This window comes from Gossypium arboreum, chromosome 1 (genome assembly GCF_025698485.1).
Source record: "Gossypium arboreum isolate Shixiya-1 chromosome 1, ASM2569848v2, whole genome shotgun sequence".
Lineage (NCBI taxonomy): Eukaryota > Viridiplantae > Streptophyta > Magnoliopsida > Malvales > Malvaceae > Gossypium > Gossypium arboreum.
The window spans coordinates 110,753,262-110,771,458 of record NC_069070.1 but is presented as its reverse complement, the minus strand read 5'-3'; the positions used below and the strand labels follow the sequence as shown (position 1 = coordinate 110,771,458).

At 37.3% G+C, this 18,197-nt stretch overlaps 1 non-coding gene across 1 annotated transcript; it reads left to right on the top strand.

The window, feature by feature from the left end:
• Positions 1–17,944: 17,944 nt before the first annotated feature.
• Positions 17,945–18,051, top strand: LOC128281360 (small nucleolar RNA R71). The gene has a single exon (XR_008271566.1). It is a non-coding gene; the product is annotated as a small nucleolar RNA R71 (small nucleolar RNA).
• Positions 18,052–18,197: the final 146 nt, after the last annotated feature.

The following is an 18,197-nucleotide window of genomic DNA, read 5'->3' as shown; positions in this document are numbered from 1 at the left end:
GAAATTCTTCTAACTCGTTAAGTTGAAGTATTAGTTTCTCTTTGGCAAGCTTGGGATCCAAATTGAGCTGTTGGAGATCCCAGTAAGCTTTATGTTCTGACTTCAAAGGCAAATGTGAGGTTTTCCCAAAAACCAACCGATGAGGAGAAATCCCTAAATGTGTCTTTTATGCTATCCTGTAGGCCTATAAAGCATCATCTAGTCTTTTGGACCAGTCTCGTCGATTTGGACAAACTACCTTCTTGAGTATGCCTTTTATCTCTTTGTTTGCCAGTTCAGCTTGTCCATTCATCTACAGATGATAAGCTGTAGCAACTTTGTGCTTCACTCTGTGTTTATTGAGCAACCATTTCAACCATTTGTTCTCAAAATGGGACTCCTCATCACTAATGATAGCCTTAGGAGTTTCAAACCTTATGAACACATGCTTCTGCAAAAATTTAATCAGGCCCTTGGCATCTTTTGTCAGATATGTCTCGACCTCAACCTACTTAGATACATAATCTACTGCTGCCAATATGTACTTGTGACCAAAAGACAGAGGGAATGGACCAAGGAAGTCAATACCCCAAACATCGAATAATTCAACCACAATGATGTTTGTTCGGGGCATCTCATTTCTATTAGTGATGTTTCCGACGCTCTAGCATCTTATAACTCTTTACGTAGGCGTACGCATCTTTGAATAGCGTTGGCCAAAAGAATTAGCAAGACTTTGGCAATAGTACGTGTGCCTCTAAAGTGTCCCCCACTCGAAGTTGTGCAAAAATGATATAAAATCTTATGTACCTTATTTTCTTCCACACATCTCCTGATCATTTGACCTGTGCACTTTTTTAATAAGTATGGCTCTTCCCAGAAATAATACTTCATATCATGAAGAAACTTTTTCTTTTTGATATGTCTTATCAATCGGCATCAAACCACAAGCTAAATAGTTAGCAAAATTAGCAAACTAAGGGGTATTATAGACATGATTTACCTTAAGTATGTGCTCGTTTGGAAATGTCTCCTGAATGGGTATAAGTGGATAATTTCCTTTTCGCAGCTCTAATTTGGATAAGTGATCTACTACTTGATTTTTTACCCTTTTTCGATCTTGAATTTCTAGATCGAACTCTTAGAGTAGAAGTACCCATCGGATCAATCTCGGCTTGGCATTTTTTTGACAAATAAATATGTAATTGCCAAATGATCCGTATAAACAGTTACTTTGGTACCTACAAGATAAGATCAAAACTTTTTAAAAGTAAATACAATAGCAAGTAACTCTTTCTCTGTTACCGTATAATTCAATTGAGATCCCATCAGAGTCTGACTTGCATAGTAGATGCGATGAAGAACTTTGTTCCTTCGTTGGCCCATCACAGCTCCTATTGCAAAGTCACTTGCATCACACATCAATTCAAATGGCAAATCTCAATCCGGTGTGAGGACAATGGGTGCTGAAACTAACCGATTCTTCAGATCATTAAATGCTTTCAAACATTCTTTATCAAAGTTAAATATCGTGTTCCTTTCCAATAATTTGCCTAAGGGTTTAGCAATTTTAGAGAAGTCCTTGATAAATCTTCTATAGAATCCGGCATGTCCCAAAAAACTCCTAACACCCTGTACAGATGTTAGATGTGGGAGTTTCTCGATAACATATATCTTTGCTTTATCTACCTAAACTCCATGTCTCGTTATTCGGTGCCCCAGAATAATACCTTCTCGTACCACGAAATGGCACTTTTCCCAGTTGAGTATGAGGTTTGTTTCTTTGCACCGCCTTAGTACTTAGGCTAGATTGGCTAAGCAATCATCATAAGTGTCTCCAAACACTAAAAAATAGGCCATAAACACTTCCAAATACGTCTCAATCATGTCAGTAAAAATAGCCATCATATATCTTTGAAATGTAGTAGGTGCATTACATAAACCAAATGACATGCGTCTAAATGCAAATGTACTGTACGGGCATGAGAATGTTGTTTTGTGTTGATCCTCCTGTGCTACTGTGATCTGATTGTACCTTGAGTATCCATCGAGAAAACAACAATAGTCTCGTCGCACGAGTCTATCCAACATCTGGTCCAAGAACGACAAAGGAAAATGATATTTCATAGTCACCTTGTTCAACTTCATGTAATCTATGCAAATTCTCCATCCCGTAACCATTCTGGTCGGAATTAATTCATTTCTTTTGTTTTCAATGATCGGGACTAAATAGGTAAAACGTTGAAGTATGCTTGGTTTTATTGTGAATTTTTGAAATTTAAGGGCTGTACCAAGATGGTTTAAAACTCGATTACATGGATATAGAATTTAATTGTGGAAATAAACTTGTTTCGGTTTAAGGATTAAATTGTATAATGTGTAAAAGTTTGAGGCAAATGTGTAAAAATTGTAAATAGGAAATTATATGTATTAAATTGAATAGAATGTGAAATTGAGGCTAATAATTGAAATAAATTATATTATAGATCAGGATCAAGTTGATAATCGTGGAAAAGGGAATATTGCTTATTAGTCTCTGAACTTTGGTTGTTTCTGCAGTTTAACACTAGTAAGTTTGTAGTCTGAAACTTAGTCTTTTTATTAATAATTTATTTAATTGATAATTAGATGTTTCCTAAATACTGGATATACAATCTTATGTTCATATTGGAAAGATAATATTAATTAATGAATAAGGAAATTGTGAAAATGAATAACTATTTATTCGTCGATTTATCCGTCTAGCGCTGGGCGCAAATATCGTTGGTAAATCCAACTAGAGCTGGAATTACTATTTATTCGTTGGTTAATCCGACTTGTGCTGGGCGTAACTTCCTTCAGTTTATCTGACTAGTACTGGGTACACATTTTTCGGTTCATCTGACTAGCACTGCAAACTCTTTCGCAGTTTATCCGTTAGACACTAGGTGTCGTGTATCAATTGGATTATACAACAAGGTTATATGAACCATTGAAAAGGTTGGTTATAGGTATTACTAAGGAAGAATTATATTTACTTATGTGTATATATATGTATTCATTAGGAGATATGATTTATTTCTTGAATTGGATTGTTAAAGTTGTCAATTAAATTCAAATGCTTTAGATATATTTATGGTTATTTGAATAAGTGAAACTTACTTAATGTGGATTGGTTTCCATGTTTACAGGTAGGTAAATAGTAGACTCAGACTCAACATCCTACAAAAATCCTGTACTCAATGTCGTTGATGTTCTCTTTTGTGTTTTTGGCATGTACTTGGGGGTATTAGTTGACTAAAATCTTTTGATTATAGATAGTTTGTATAGGACGTTTTGTAGTGGTATCTTGTGAATATGTTAATGGAGTTTTGGTATATATATATTTTGAAGTTTGTATTTGGTTTGGTGAACCATAACACTTCACTAAGTTATGTCATTTTGGTACGTTAAAATGCTTGTAAATGAAATACTCTTGGTATGTTGATGATAGTTTGGAAATGAGGCAATATTGGCATGTTTTGATAGTTGAAGTTTTAGTCCAATTGTGGTGCCTCTGAATGACATATTGGTTAGGTGATTTAGATTGTTTGAAATGGCATGTTTAAGTATGTTTGGATGATATTCGAACCCCTTGAAGATGTGCCCAAATTGTATGAATGGTTAGGTAGGATTTGGTTTTGGAATAGCTTGATTTTAAGTAAATTTTGAGTTCACACGGGCTGTCACACGGCTATGTGAGGCACACGGCCTAGTGACACAGGCGTGTGTCATCTGAGGATTTTCTTAAAGTTCAAGTCAGTGAGTTACACTGCCTTGGCACACGAGCGTGTGACACGGCTGTGTGACCCTACTCAGTGAGCTATACGGGTGAGGATATAAACTGAGACATGACCGTGTGTCTCTTATTCGGAAGTTACACGACCTGGGGCTATGTCACACGGCTGTGTGACCCATTTTTTGTAATTTTTGTATCTTTTTCTTAAACTTTCTGTTTTGTTTCAATTTAGTCCCGAACTGCTTCTATGATATTTTTAGGGCCTCAAAGGCTCGATCCAGGGAAAAAGTGCATGTGATTGGATGGATTATGATATGTTTAATCTATTTGAATAATATAATGTTAAATGTTTTAGATTGTACGATAATGCTTCGTAACCTTAATCTGGCAATGGAAACAGGTTAGGGGTGTTACACTACTCCTTTTGTAATCATTTGAATTCAACATGGTGAATTATCTTCTCATTTACCTGTGGTTTTTTTTCTCAAAAGGGTTTCCACGTAAAAATCTGTGTGTTCTTTATTTTTCTTTCTCTTTTCTTTGCGATACATTGTCATTATTGACGTACTATTTTTCACAATTAAATATGAAATTGTTCCTACATTTCCATAACAACTTGTAGAGAATTGCAAATTGGGTTGGCCAATTTCTACCATTCTCCAACAACACTGCATGGGATTCCAAATTGTTGGAAAGCTACAAATGCAAATCTGATGAGAAGAAAGAATTATATACCAAAATAGGAACCATCGGCTTCCACACTTTCTTTGAAAAACCACAATCCCGAAGGGGGTGCAAACTAGTCTCTAAAGGTTGCCCACATCAAACACAATGACCTTCATCATACATATGACGGCGAACCTGATCCCCATTAATCAGAATCCTATCATGCCACACTAACCCTTCTTCATCTTGAATGGTAATTGCGTTGAGTTGCTCCCTTGGGGTTAGATTTAGTGTTGTTTGGCAGGCTACCTTGTGGTCATTCGAAAATCAATTTGGTGAGCTGTCCAATCTGAGTTTCGAGCCCCTAGATTGATGCTTGTTGATTATTGAATGTCGTCTCAGTATTTTGAAAATGAGTCTCTGACACTGAGATGAATTTGGTTAGCATCTCTTCAAGGTTCGGCTTTTTCTCCTGCTGGTATGGTGGTTGCTGAAATCCTAGAAGGGGTGATGGTTTCTGATTTCCTTGGCCTCCCCATTAAAAATTTGGGTGATTCATCCGCTATAAGGATTGTTTTGAGATCGAGGACAATTACCCATGCAATTTAACTGCTCGTTCTCCATATTGTGGCCATAAGGTGGGTATTCTGAATTGCTCGATCCACCTCCATTTGCTTCGCACTACATTACTGTGTGAACCTGTGAAGAACTAAGAAAACCATCAATTTTTTTATTCAAGAGTTCTACCTCATTGGAGAGCATGGTGACCGAATCAACGTTATAAACACCAGCTGTTTTTGTTGCCTTTATCCTCATGACTTGCCATTGATAGTTATTCAGTAACATCTCCTCTATAAATTCATAGGCATCTTCAGGTGTTTTATTATTGATGGTTCTACCAGCAGCTATGTCAACCGTTTGTCAAGTTGAAGGATTCAGGCCATTACGAAAAGTTTGAACCTGTAGCCAGAGTGGTAACCCATGGTAAGGGCATCTTCGTAAAAGGTCATTATATCTCTCCCATGCATCATAAAGTATTTCTAAATCCAACTGTGTAAGAAATATCATTACGTAATTTAGCTGTTTTAGCCGGCAGAAAATATTTTAGTAAAAACTTTTTGGTCATTTGTTCCCAAGTAGTGATTGACCCCTGTGGTAACGAATTCAACCACTGTTTAGTTTTGTTTCTCAAAGAAAAAAGGAATAACCGAAGGCGGATGGCGTCATCAGAAACACCATTACTTTTAAATGTATCGCATAGTTATAAAAAGTTTGCTAAGTGAGTGTTAGGATCTTTGTCCTGCAAACCATCAAACTGAACAAATTGTTGTATCATTTGAATTGTGTTAGGTTTCAGTTCAAAAGTATTTGCAGCTACAACAGGTCTAACTATGCTCAATTCAGTTCCTGTTAAAGAAGGTTTAGCATAGTCATATATAGTGTGCAGAACAGGATTTGGTTAACAGCAATCGCAGGAGGTAGCGGATTTTCTTGGTTTTCAGTCATCTCCTCGGTAGTGGTTAAAGTATCTTCCTCTTGCTCTTCTGTGTAACGTAAGCTTCGCCTTATTTCTCTTCGATTTCTACAAACTGTGCGATCGATATCACTATCAAACAGTAATGGTCCTGATGGGTTTCTCCTGGTCATAAACTAGAAAAACCTGTCAGAAGAAAATAAATGAAGAGTTAGAAAAGAAAATAAAAATTTAAATTGCAATAGAAGTAAAATGGCTAAAGTAATAAAAATTGAGTGTTCCTAATATCTTAGCTCCCCGGCAACGGCGCCAAAAACTTGATACGTGATATTCGTGACAGGTTTTAAATATTTATAATGAATCGTTCTTGAAACTAACTATTATCACGATGAAGGCAAGTGTACCTATCGAACAGTAGTATAGCTTTAGTAAGATCGGATTATCGAATCTAAAAGAACTAAAAGTACTAGTATCAACTTTCTTTTTATTATCTAGCCTAAAAAAAATAAAAGGGTTTTGTTTATCTAACTAATTAATTAAACTAAGAAATCACAGAAAAGAAATTTGGGGAAAACACTTTTTGGAAAACTCAATTGATTGAGACAATACCTAAGGAAAAATCCACCTAGACTTCACTTGTTATTTGACTCTGAATCGGACGATTTATTCATTCAACTTGCTTCGTAGAGATCCCTAAGTTATATTATTATCTCACTCGAGACTAACAATGTCTAACCCTAAATTGAACAATTGAAATCTCTTTATAATTAACGCCCTAGGGTTGTATTAACTCGATCTATGGATCTATGGATCTCCTTATTAGGTTTCACCCTAATCCGAAAAAATCTTGTCACCCTATCTCTAGGCGCGCAATCAACTCCGCTTAATTATGACAAAATTACTCTTAGACACGGTCTATCCTCCTCTGAATAAGAGCTTAACTTGAATCAATATCCTGAAATATCAAAACAAGAATTAAGAACACATAATTAAGAACAAGTCAAATATTTATCATACAATTCAGATAATGATAACAAGATCCGTCTTAGGTTTCATTCCCCTTAGGTATTTCGGGGTTTTAGTTCATACTAATGAAAGAAAACATCTCAAAAGAATAAAAATAACAAAACATAAGAAAACCCAAAACTCCTGAGGGAATTTGAAGGGAGATCTTTAGTCCTGATGGTGAATCCGGCTTCTGAGATGGATCGATCGACTTTCCTTGAGCAATTCATTGCTTCCTCCAATACGTCCCCCATCTAAGTACCTCCTCAGGTGTTTAAATAGGCTTTGGAATGCCTAAGACCCTTAAAATTGACTTTTTCCGAATTTGACTAAACTTGGGCTCGGCAGGGACACGCCCGTGTGTGATCTACCCGTGTAAATTGTGCTTTGACCTATCTAAAGGGACATGGTCGTATGACACGCCTGTGTGAGGAAGTCCAGGCCGTGTTGTTTTCTCATGTAGGTCCATTTTCTCCATTTTCGACCCGTTTCTCGCTCTTTTTATTCTCCTATGCTCACCTAAGTATAAAACATGAAATTAAAGGATTAGGAACATCGAATTCACCAATTCTAAGGAGAAACCATCCATAAATGTGTTAAGCATGGGGTAAAAATATGTAAAAATTACGGTTTATCGGTGCCATGCTAAAAACTGCCTTATGGACTTCTTCCTCAGACACATCTCTTAATAAAACCTCTCGGTTAACAAAGGAGATTGGAGGAAACATACTGTAACAAGGAAAAGAACCTGTAGTCCTAGAGCCAACTGTATAATGATCCTAAAAAAATTCCACAGCATGTTGCTGTATCCTGCCATTCTCAAAGCACCAACCATCTTCACTAATAATTAACCCTTCAATTCTATTGGTTTTCCTTGTAGCTCTCGTATGACTACGAAAATACTTGGTGTTCTGTTACCATTTTTCAACCAAACTGATCAATATTTCTGGAACCAAAGTAGTTTTCCATGTTTAAGAACAACATCAATTTCCTTCCGAATCTCAACTTTTCTAGAACTCAAATGTGTAGAAGTTCGAAATTCTAAAATTCTCTGAACACAGTTCAGCTCCATAATAAGTTCCTTCTTCTTAACAAGAATATTCCCATAAACTTTTTTACTCTAGACTTGTAACACAGACTTCAAATTCTCCAAACTTGAAAATACCTCAAGATTCAGATTCTAATTTTTCTAAATAAGGTCCCTGAATTCCGTATGGAGTAGCCAGATAGCTAAAAAATGGAAGGGTCATTGGTTACTGTTGGAAAATTTTAGGCTAGACGCAATCAAAATTGGTCAATAATCTGATTTTAATCTGTGCAAATGTCTAACGGAATAGTTCAAGGTAGCTATCTCCCACATGGAATTATAGATAGCACGATTAAGTTTTTGAAAAAGCATGCCCTTGTTCCAAGTAATCAGTGGACCTGAAAAACACATATCTCGGAGACTAAACTTATAGATAAAGTTCTTAAACAACTCACAACCGAGGCCCTTCTACTTGCCCCCATTGTCTCTCCGAACCATCTAATATGGAATTAAAATCACCTACTAGAATCCATGCTTCACAAACATAATAAGAAAAATCATAAAAAAACTTTCCATAATTCAAGCCTTTTTTAAAGGCTCGCACAAACTGCAGAACAAAGGAAGGTAGAAGAACCCTTAGTAATTCTCATATGGACAACCGGAAGGTGAAATTTAACAATATCAATAGTAATATTATCATTCCAAAGAAGCCAAATTCCCCACGAGAACCCTAAAACTTCCAATCTAAAAGAGTTTTGAAATCCTAATCTACCAAGAATTCCATCAGCTCTATATCTACTAATGCGAGTTTCAAATAGGCAAAATAAATCCGAAGAAAAATCTCTACTATACTCCCTTACAAAATTATGGAACCTAGGATGACCAACACATTGACAGTTCCAAAAGAACATTTTTAACTTTATAAGAAAATAAAAAAAGATTGTCAAACAGACCCAGAAAAAAAAACAAAATAGGTTAGCAATCCGCCTGAAAGACGTCCGTTACCTCCGCATCAACTCCCTCCATTTCCATAAAAATCCCATCTGACGAACACCCCAGTTCAGATTCCTGGTCAATAGAATAGACAATCCCTTTTATCACCTATTCTATTCCCACCAAATTCTGTTGTGAATATCCATTTGCAAACTTCGTAGGTCGAAGCATTTCGAGGTCTTTCATCTCTGATGGTCGTTGACCAATATTTTCCTCAATAAAAAATGCACCATTTTCCTTACGAATATAGCTAGTACTACATTTCTCCATGACTTGTGTCTGTTTTTTCAACTAAAACTGTTTGACAGCTCTATGTTTGGTTTTATCCAAACCCCTTGAAATCTGAATTGATTGAAAGCAAAAAGGTTCTTCAACACCAACCCAACTCGACGGCCGATGACTGACCCATCATTAAAACTTTCAGACCTCCGTTCGTTACCTGCAACTCCTTTGCATTTGGTTTTCAACCTATTTCTCATCTGAGTTGTAGCTAATTTAAGGTTTTCTCTTTAACAGAGTCATTCAAATTTTCTTTGTCCACTGCAGAGTCACTTACCATGTTTAAGCTAATCTCCTCATATCCTCCTTGATTCATGCCCAGAGCTTCAAATCTAGAACCATTGTTCTCTGTTCCAAGTAAACATTGGACCTAAAAAACACATATCTCGGAGACCAAACATATAGATAAATTTCTTAAAAAACTTACAATCGAGGCCCTCGCTACTTGCCCCCTTGTCTCTCTGAACCATCCAATATGGAATTAAAATCACTTGCTAGAATCCATGGTTCAAAAACATAATAAGCAAAATTATCAAGAGCTTTCCACAGTTCACGCCTTTTTTGAACTTGAGGGCTCACATAAACTGCAGAACAAAAAAAGGCAGAAAAACCCTAAATAGTTCTCACATAGACAACCTGAAGGTGAACCTTAACAATATCAACAATAATATTATCATTCCAAAAAAGCCAAATTCCCCCTGAGAACCCCAAAGCTTCCAATCTAAAAGAGTTTTGAAATCATAATCTAGCAAGAATTCCATCTGCTCTATACCTGCAATGTGCGTTTCAAACAGATAAAATAAATCCGGAGAAGAATCTCTACTATACTCTCATACGAAATTATGGAATCTAGGATAACCAATACATTGACAGTTCCAAAAGCACATTTTTACCTTCATAAAAAATAAAAAAAGATTGACAAACAGACCTAGAAGAAACAAAATAGATTAGCAATCCGCTTGATAGATGCCTATTACCTTCATATCAAATCCCTCAATTTCCATAAAAATCCCACCTGACGAACACCCCAGTTCAGATTCCTAGTCAACAGTAGAGACAATCCCTTTTATCGCCTATTCTATTTCCACCAAATTCTGTTGTGAATGTCCATTTGCAGACTCCGTAGGTCAAAGCATTTCGAGGTCCTTCATCTTTGATAGTCGTTGGCCAGTATTTTCCCCAGTCAAAAACGCACCATCTTCCTTCCGAACACAGCTCGTACTACCTTTCTCCATAACTTGCATATGTTTTTTCAACTGAAACTGCTTGACAGCTCTATGTTTAGTTCTATCCAAACCCCTAGAAATCTGAATTGATTGAAAGCAAAAAGGTTTTTCAACGCCAACCTAACACTACGGCCCATGACTGACCCATTGATACGTGATATTCGTGATAGGTTTTAAATACTTATAATGAATCGTTCTTGAAACTAACTATTGTCACAATGAAGGCAAGTGTACCTATCGAACAGTAGTATAGCTTTAGCAAGATCGGATTATCGAACCCAAAGGAACTAAAAGTACTGGTATCAACTTTCTTTTTATTATCTAGCCTAAAAAATAAAAGGGTTTTGTTTATCTAACTAATTAATTAAATTAAGAAATCACAGAAAAGAAATTTAGGGAAAATACTTTTTGGAAAACTCGATTGATTGAGACAATACCTAAGGAAAAATCCACCTTGACTTCACTTGTTATTTGACTCCGAATCGGATGATGTATTCATTCAACTTATTCTATAGAGATCTCTAAGTTATATTATTATCTCTCTCGAGACTAACAACGTCTAACCCTAGAATGAATAATTGAAATCCCTTTCTAATTAACACCCTAGGTTGCATTAACTCGATCTATGGATCCCCTTATTAGGTTTCACCTTAATCCGGTAAAATCTTGTCACCCTATCTCAAGGCGCGCAATCAACTCCACTTAATTATGACAAATATACTTTAGAAAGGGTCTATTCCCCCTCTAAATAAGAGCTTAACTTGAATCAATATCCTGGAATATCAAAGTAAAAAATAAAAAGTCAAATATTTATCATATAATTCAGATAATAATAACAAGATCCGTCTTAGGTTTCATTCCCCTTAGGTATTTAGGGGTTTTAGTTCATACTAATGAAAGAAAACATCTCAAAAGAATAAAAATAACAAAACATAAGAAAACCCAAAACTCCCGAAAGAATTTGAAGGGAGATCTTCAGTCTTGATGGTGAATCCAGTTTCTGAGATGGATCGATCAACTTTCCTTGAGCAATTCATTGCTTCCTCCTGTGCGTCCCCTGTCTAAGTGCCTCCTCAGGTGTTTAAATAGGCTTTGGAATGCTTAAGAGCCCTCAAAATTGGCCTTTTCTGAAATAGACTAAACTTGGGCTCAGCAGGGACACGCCCGTGTGCGATTGCTTAAGGCCGTGGTCAAGGCTGTTAAATGGGCATGGGCGTGTGATTTGCCCGTGTAAATCATGCTTTAACCTTGCCAAAGGGACACGGCCGTGTGGTCTGCCCGTGTGAGGAAATCTAGGCCGTGTTGATTTCGTACGTTGGCCCATGTTCTCCGTTTTTGGCCCGTTTCTTGTTCCTTTCACTCTCCTATGCTCACCTAAGTATAAAACATGAAATTAAGGCATTAGGAGCATCGAATTCACCAAATTTAAGGAAAAATCATCCATAAAATGCGCTAAGCATGGGATAGAAATATGTATAAATTACGGTTTATCAAATACCCCCACACTTAAGCATTTGCTTGTCCTCAAGAAAAATCCTCAACTCATAATCAAAATAAATTCTTCTCAACTTATAATTTCTATCGATAATATCTCAAAATAATCCATAGGTAATCATACATTGAAAATTCAACTGAAAGAACATCAAAGTTTCAAACATTCCAAGTTGAGCATTTTATTATGAAAACATAGGTGTCTCCCCTCATCTAAGTAATTAGCTTTGATTCAAAATATCACAGAGTTTCACATCCTCACTAAAGATTCACTCAAATCACTCGAGGTGTTTAAGTATAATAAATGAAGGCACTCAATAGTCAATAATGAAAAGTCATTACTATACGCTTGCATGAAAATCAAATCTCCTCCACTATAAATTGAGATGAAAAATCAATCAAAAGGTCTTTAGAGGGTTGTAACGTGGCTTTGGTTAGAGAGTGTAGTCACAAGCTGAAAGAAAGGGTTAGAATCGAGATTGAATTGAAAAATTGCCTAACTAGAAAAATGACTAGTCATCAATTGCGTACAACAAAGCTTTTTCTCACAATATGGAATTTAACTTATTTAGCTCAGAAGATCACTACTACTAATATGTACACATGTAATTTTTTTTAAGAACAAATCAAATTACAAAATAGCATAAAACATAACTAAGCAACTATTCCAACTCAGATCTCGACAAAAATAGGGATCAAATTAATTTAGGGGATTTTAACAATAATGGGTTAAAGGTTAATATTAAGGGTAATACAAGAAATGGCTTGTTAGGTTCAAGGGGGTTCAGTAGGGGTTAATTGTGGAGGTATGAGTAGGTTAATCCTAAGTGCCTTAATCATTTTGACATATCCAATCAAATGGTGTGGTCTCGACATGCATAATCAAGCAAGTTCTAGAATAACAGTTCAATACTGATGCACTCAAAGAAATAATAAAATGAGCATGAAAGAATTAATAGATGCTCAAAAGGCTCAAAAATCTCACAAAAATTATGGCTTTTTTATGTTTACAACTTGTGAATCCCAACTCAAAGTAACACATAAACTTTGGGGAAACAACCTAAGATTTAAATTCTTAAAAATCAACTTATCATGCTTGATTCTCTAATGTCTTGAGGTTTAAACAATCAATGCATAAATGCCTATGTTTTAATTCAAGATATATCAATCAAAATCATAAATCAATCAAAATTTATCCTAAATATGATATGAGAGCTTTTTAAGAGAACAAGACAGTCATTCAGAGATTTTTCTGATAATAGATAAATACCCCCTACACTTAAGATGTACATTGCCCTCAATGTACAAAGATAGATATTAGAGTATAAAAATAAGATAGGGAGAGAAGTGAAACTTTCTGTATGATGAATTCCTCGAGCTGGAGTTCTGGAGAGTAATCGGTTCGAGAGTAGAGAAGGATACTCCGGCGGTCGTAGAGGTTCATTAGGCCATAAGTCCTACGCCAAAAGGATATTATCTCTATTGGTAGCTATGGTCGTGGGCGAACAGGACATGGCAGTCGTGGAGAACCTTTCCCGGTGGAGTTTTAGTTCCTATGTGACAATGAGCTTAAGAGCTCTATATAACTGTGATAAAATTAGGAACTTTTTAGGGGATATTAGGAAGAATAATTACTCAAAAAGAAATAACCGAAATTAATAATTAAAAATAAAATTTCTAAAATCTAATAAAAATAAAAAGTAGTTTTAATAAAGATTAAAAACATAAAATAATAAATAAATATTTTTAAACATCTTCATCGCTGGATGGTTCGCGAGGTGGGACTGGCGATGAGATGTGGAGGTGTTAACAAATCTGCTGTAGAGTAGCATCAATGTTCTCAAATCGTTGAAAACACTGCTGCTCGAATCGAGTGAGGCACTCAGAGATGTTAGTATATGAAGCCACCGCATTCATCGTGTTGTGGGGGAACATCATCAGGAATGTCCTCGTAGGCCTCCTCCTCGGTAGATTGGGCGAGACAATACTGGGAAGGGTAGGTTCCTCGGCACCTCTCGATCATCCTCATGCTAAGCATGCTCGAGATGCCTTCTGGAGACATCTGGCCGATGAGGGTGAGGGATAATTCTTGGGCCGCGGTGTTGAAGAGCCCGAAGTGTCGCGCCAGTCGAGTCACATAGGGGCCAATAGAGATGACCCCCTTCCGATGCCGCTCCGTCTGGTGCTGAATCGCAAGGGCAATGAAATAGGCAAGGTCGATAACGTGCCCGTGCAACATGCACCATAAAAAGTAGGCGTCGTGAGTGTTGACGACGCCAGTGCTCTCTCGCCTCCCTATAATCGTGTGAGCCAAAATGGCGTGTAGGTACCTCAGGGATGGTGGCAGAACTGATGCCTTGGAACGGCTAGGATTGTAGGAGGCTGCGCTAGGGGCTAAAGTATTCCAGAACTTCGAGGGAGAGAAATGTATGCGGCGAGTGAGAGCATCAAAGTCATTCTCTTCCTTGAACTCCTCTATATATAAACCCAATGCTGTACCGAATTCTGAGATGCTGAGCTGGCGGACTAATCTGCCTAAGCGAAATTGCACCGTGCTGAGATCATTGTAGTTCGTCATTACGGTCTGGAGATAGAACGTTAAGCATAGTTCCATTGTGAGCTCGAGGTATGTTGGTTCAATGATCCTAAAGAATAGCTCCTAAGGGTCGGTGGTTAAGAGGGTCCGAATCGCATCAACCAACTGAACTTATTCTACGGCAGCCCAATCGATGCAGCGGCCCACAATTAAAGGTCGAGCCTGAAGTATCTGGAAAAGTTCTTCCTAAGGCCCACTAGGAAACTGTAGGAGGGGGTGAAGAATTTTCGCGGTTAGACCCGCAGAAGATGGCGCTCCCTTCTGTTTCTTGAAAGTAGGGACAACAGCCTTTTTACCACGTGAAGATGACATGGTACCTGCGATTAGAATCATCAAGTCATCTTGATGAGTGGTCAAAGTAAAACGAAGACAAATCTTAAAAATCATAATTTCAAGCCTCAACTACTAAAACTAACTAAAAACGATAAGTTCAATGGTATACTTTTGTGACACTAGCATGGTGATATAAGTAAAATCGCAAAGAATGGAATGCACATTACTATATGAATAAATAGAAATGTCAATACAAAAGTCATGATTATTTCAACTGTCCTAACCATGGATATTCATTTCTAACTAATTAAATGAGTAGATAAATCATGTAATGAGTAGGAATTTGAACATGAAAAAGATGATGACTTGTATCATAAATGAAATTTGTGTGACAATGAGATAAAAATGACATGAAAAATATAGACTACTAAGATAAATAGCATTATAAATGAGTATAATTAAAGGGAAAAGAGTAAACAAACGCTAGAAAGGAGAGAATGTACGTCAAAAATAAAGTTGGAGACGGCGCACGGGCGTGGCAAGGAGGCTGTGTGAACTTGCAGCGGCAAGGGTTAGGGTTTTTAAATGGGGAAGAAAGTGAATAGTGCAAGGTATTTATAGATTTTGGGCCACACGGCCATGGCACACGCCCATGCTCCCCAATTTATGCCCGTGTGTTTTGCGTTTTTCCTATTTGGGCACGTCTGAAATTCGCCCCACGCTCGTGTACCTTAGGTATGTGGGCTCACACGGTCTTGTCGCATGACCGTGTCTAGCTTTATTCACTTCTCTCACGCCCGTGTGTGTACGCCCCACTCCCATGTTAATTTTACAGGTTCGACCACGGGTGTTAGACACGGGCACGTCGCACGCCCGTACTAGTTTCTCTGTTTCAACCACGAGTCTTCCACATGGGTATGTCACATGCCCGTGTAGTTTTGACAGGCTTGACCATGGTCATGTCGCACGGTCGTGGCTTTTTATTGTAGCCCGTGTTTAGGGAATTCCTTGTCCTGTTTTTACACGGCCATAAACACGCCCGTGTGCTTGGCCGTGTCTCTATGGAAAACTTATATTCAAGAGCTTTGTTAGTAAGTTAGGTGTTGAAGACTAAATTTTAAAAGAAATTAATACAGTTAGTACTCGAGTTGCTTCCCGAGAAGCGCTTATTATAGTCTAAGCTCGACTTACCTCTCCGTTGAATGATCATGGTGGTTTGAAGAGTTTATACTCCTCATTCCTGCTATCAATCTTAAAATAAGGTTTTAACGGGTGTTGTTTACCTTAAAAGTGAAGAACTTAGGATGACTCACCTCCACTGTATCGAATGGAAAAATACTGAGTATCGTAAGAGGGATTTCTTCATTCGGTGTGGTAGTAACAATGTGGGGATCTGCGGCATCTAATAAGACTTTATCTCCAACTGTAAGTTGATTTGGAGAGGTATCAAGCTCGTTCTGGTGTAGTTTCGGTTTATCGTATGTTCTCGGTTTATGTGTTCGCCATTTATCTAGCTCATCTATTTTCAGCCTTTGTTCTTCTGGAATAGATCATTTACTATTGTTTGAGAATAGTTCATGTACTTCCTTCAGACTTATCTCCTGCAAAGTGGGTTGTATCCTGTGGTCAGTTTTAATAGAATGGTTTCGACGATCACCTTTAATTTCCAATGTGTTGTCAGAATTGCGAGCTTGAAGGGTGAGTGTTTCGTCTCCTACGCGAAGCGTGAGCTCACCTGTGCCAACATCAATAATTGTTTTAGCAGTTGCTAAAAAGGGCCTTCCTAGATTTAAAGGAGTGTTGCTATCCTCCTCTATGTCTAAAACAATGAAGTCAACGGGAAATATTAATTTATCGATTTTGACTAGCACATCTTCAATAATACCCTTAGGAAATCTTATAGTTTTATCTGCTAGTTGAATGCTCATCCTAGTCTGTTTGGGTTTCCCAAAACCTAGTTGCTTAAACATTTTATAAGGCATGACATTGATACTAGCCCCTAAATCAGCTAATGCATTATTAACATCTAAACTACCAATTAAGTAAGGAATCGTAAAACTCCCTGGATCTTTTAGTTTGTTCGGTAGCTTATTTTTTAGAATAGCTGAGCACACTGCGTTTAGCTCCACATGCGACGCCTCGTCCAACTTCCGCTTATTTACTAAAAGCTCTTTTAAAAATTTCATTGCGTTTGGCATCTGCGATAGGGCTTCAATAAACGATAAGTTAAAATGTAATTTTTTTAAGAGTTTAAGGAATTTACCAAATTGTTCATCTGAGCGGTTTTCTTTGTCACGTTGAGGTATGGCATACAAGGTTTATATTCGACATTCACTGTTTTGTTTTTATTGTTATCTACCTCACCTTGACCTTTGCTTACCATAGTTTCTTGCCTCGATTCTGGTTCAGGCTCAACAACTCCTTCTTCATCTTGAATATTAATTGCGTTGAGTTGTTCCCTTGAGTTAGGTTCAGTATTACTTGGCAAGCTACCTTGTAGTTGTTCGGAGATTAATTTGGAAAGCTGTCCTATTTGAGTTTTGAGCCCTTGGATCGACGTTTGTTGATTTTTAAGTGCTGTCTCGGTGTTCTGAAAACAACTTCTAACATAAACATAAAATTTGAGAGCATCTCTTCAAGGTTCGGCTTTTTTTCCTATTGGTAGGGTGGTTGTTGGTAGCCTGGAGGTGGTTGTGGTCTTTGATTTCCTTGACCGCTCCACGAGAAATTGGGGTGGTTCCTTCAACATGCATTGTAAGTGTTACTATATGGATTGTTTTGAGGTCGAGGATTACTACCCATGTAGTTTAATTACACGTTATCCATGTTGTGGCCATAAGGTTGGTATTTCGAATAGCTTGTTCCACCTACACTTGCTTCGCACTACATTACCGGGTGAACCTATGAAGAACCAAGAAAACCATCAATCTTTTTATTTAAAAGTTCTACCTGATTAGAGAGCATGGTGACCGAATCGACGTTTTAAACGTGAGCTATTTTCGTTGGCTTTGTCCTCATGACTTACCACTGATAGTTATTCAGTGACATCTCCTCAATAAACTCATAGGCATCTTCAGGTGTTTTATTATTGATGGTTCCGCCAACAGCTGCGTCAACTATTTGTTGAGTCGAAGGATTTAGACCATTATGGAATGTTTGTACTTAGAGCCAAAGCGGTAACCCATGGTGAGGGCACCTTCTCAAAAGGTCCTTGTATCTCTCCCATTCATCGTAGAGTGTTTCTAAATCCATCTGCACAAAAGAGGAGATATCATTACGTAATTTAGCCGTTTTAGCAGACGGAAAATATTTTAGTAAAAAATTTTCGGTCATTTGTTCCCAAGTAGTAATTGACCCTCGTGGTAACGAGTTTAACCACTATTTAGCTTTGTTTCTCAATGAAAAAGGGAATAACCGAAGACGAATGGCAT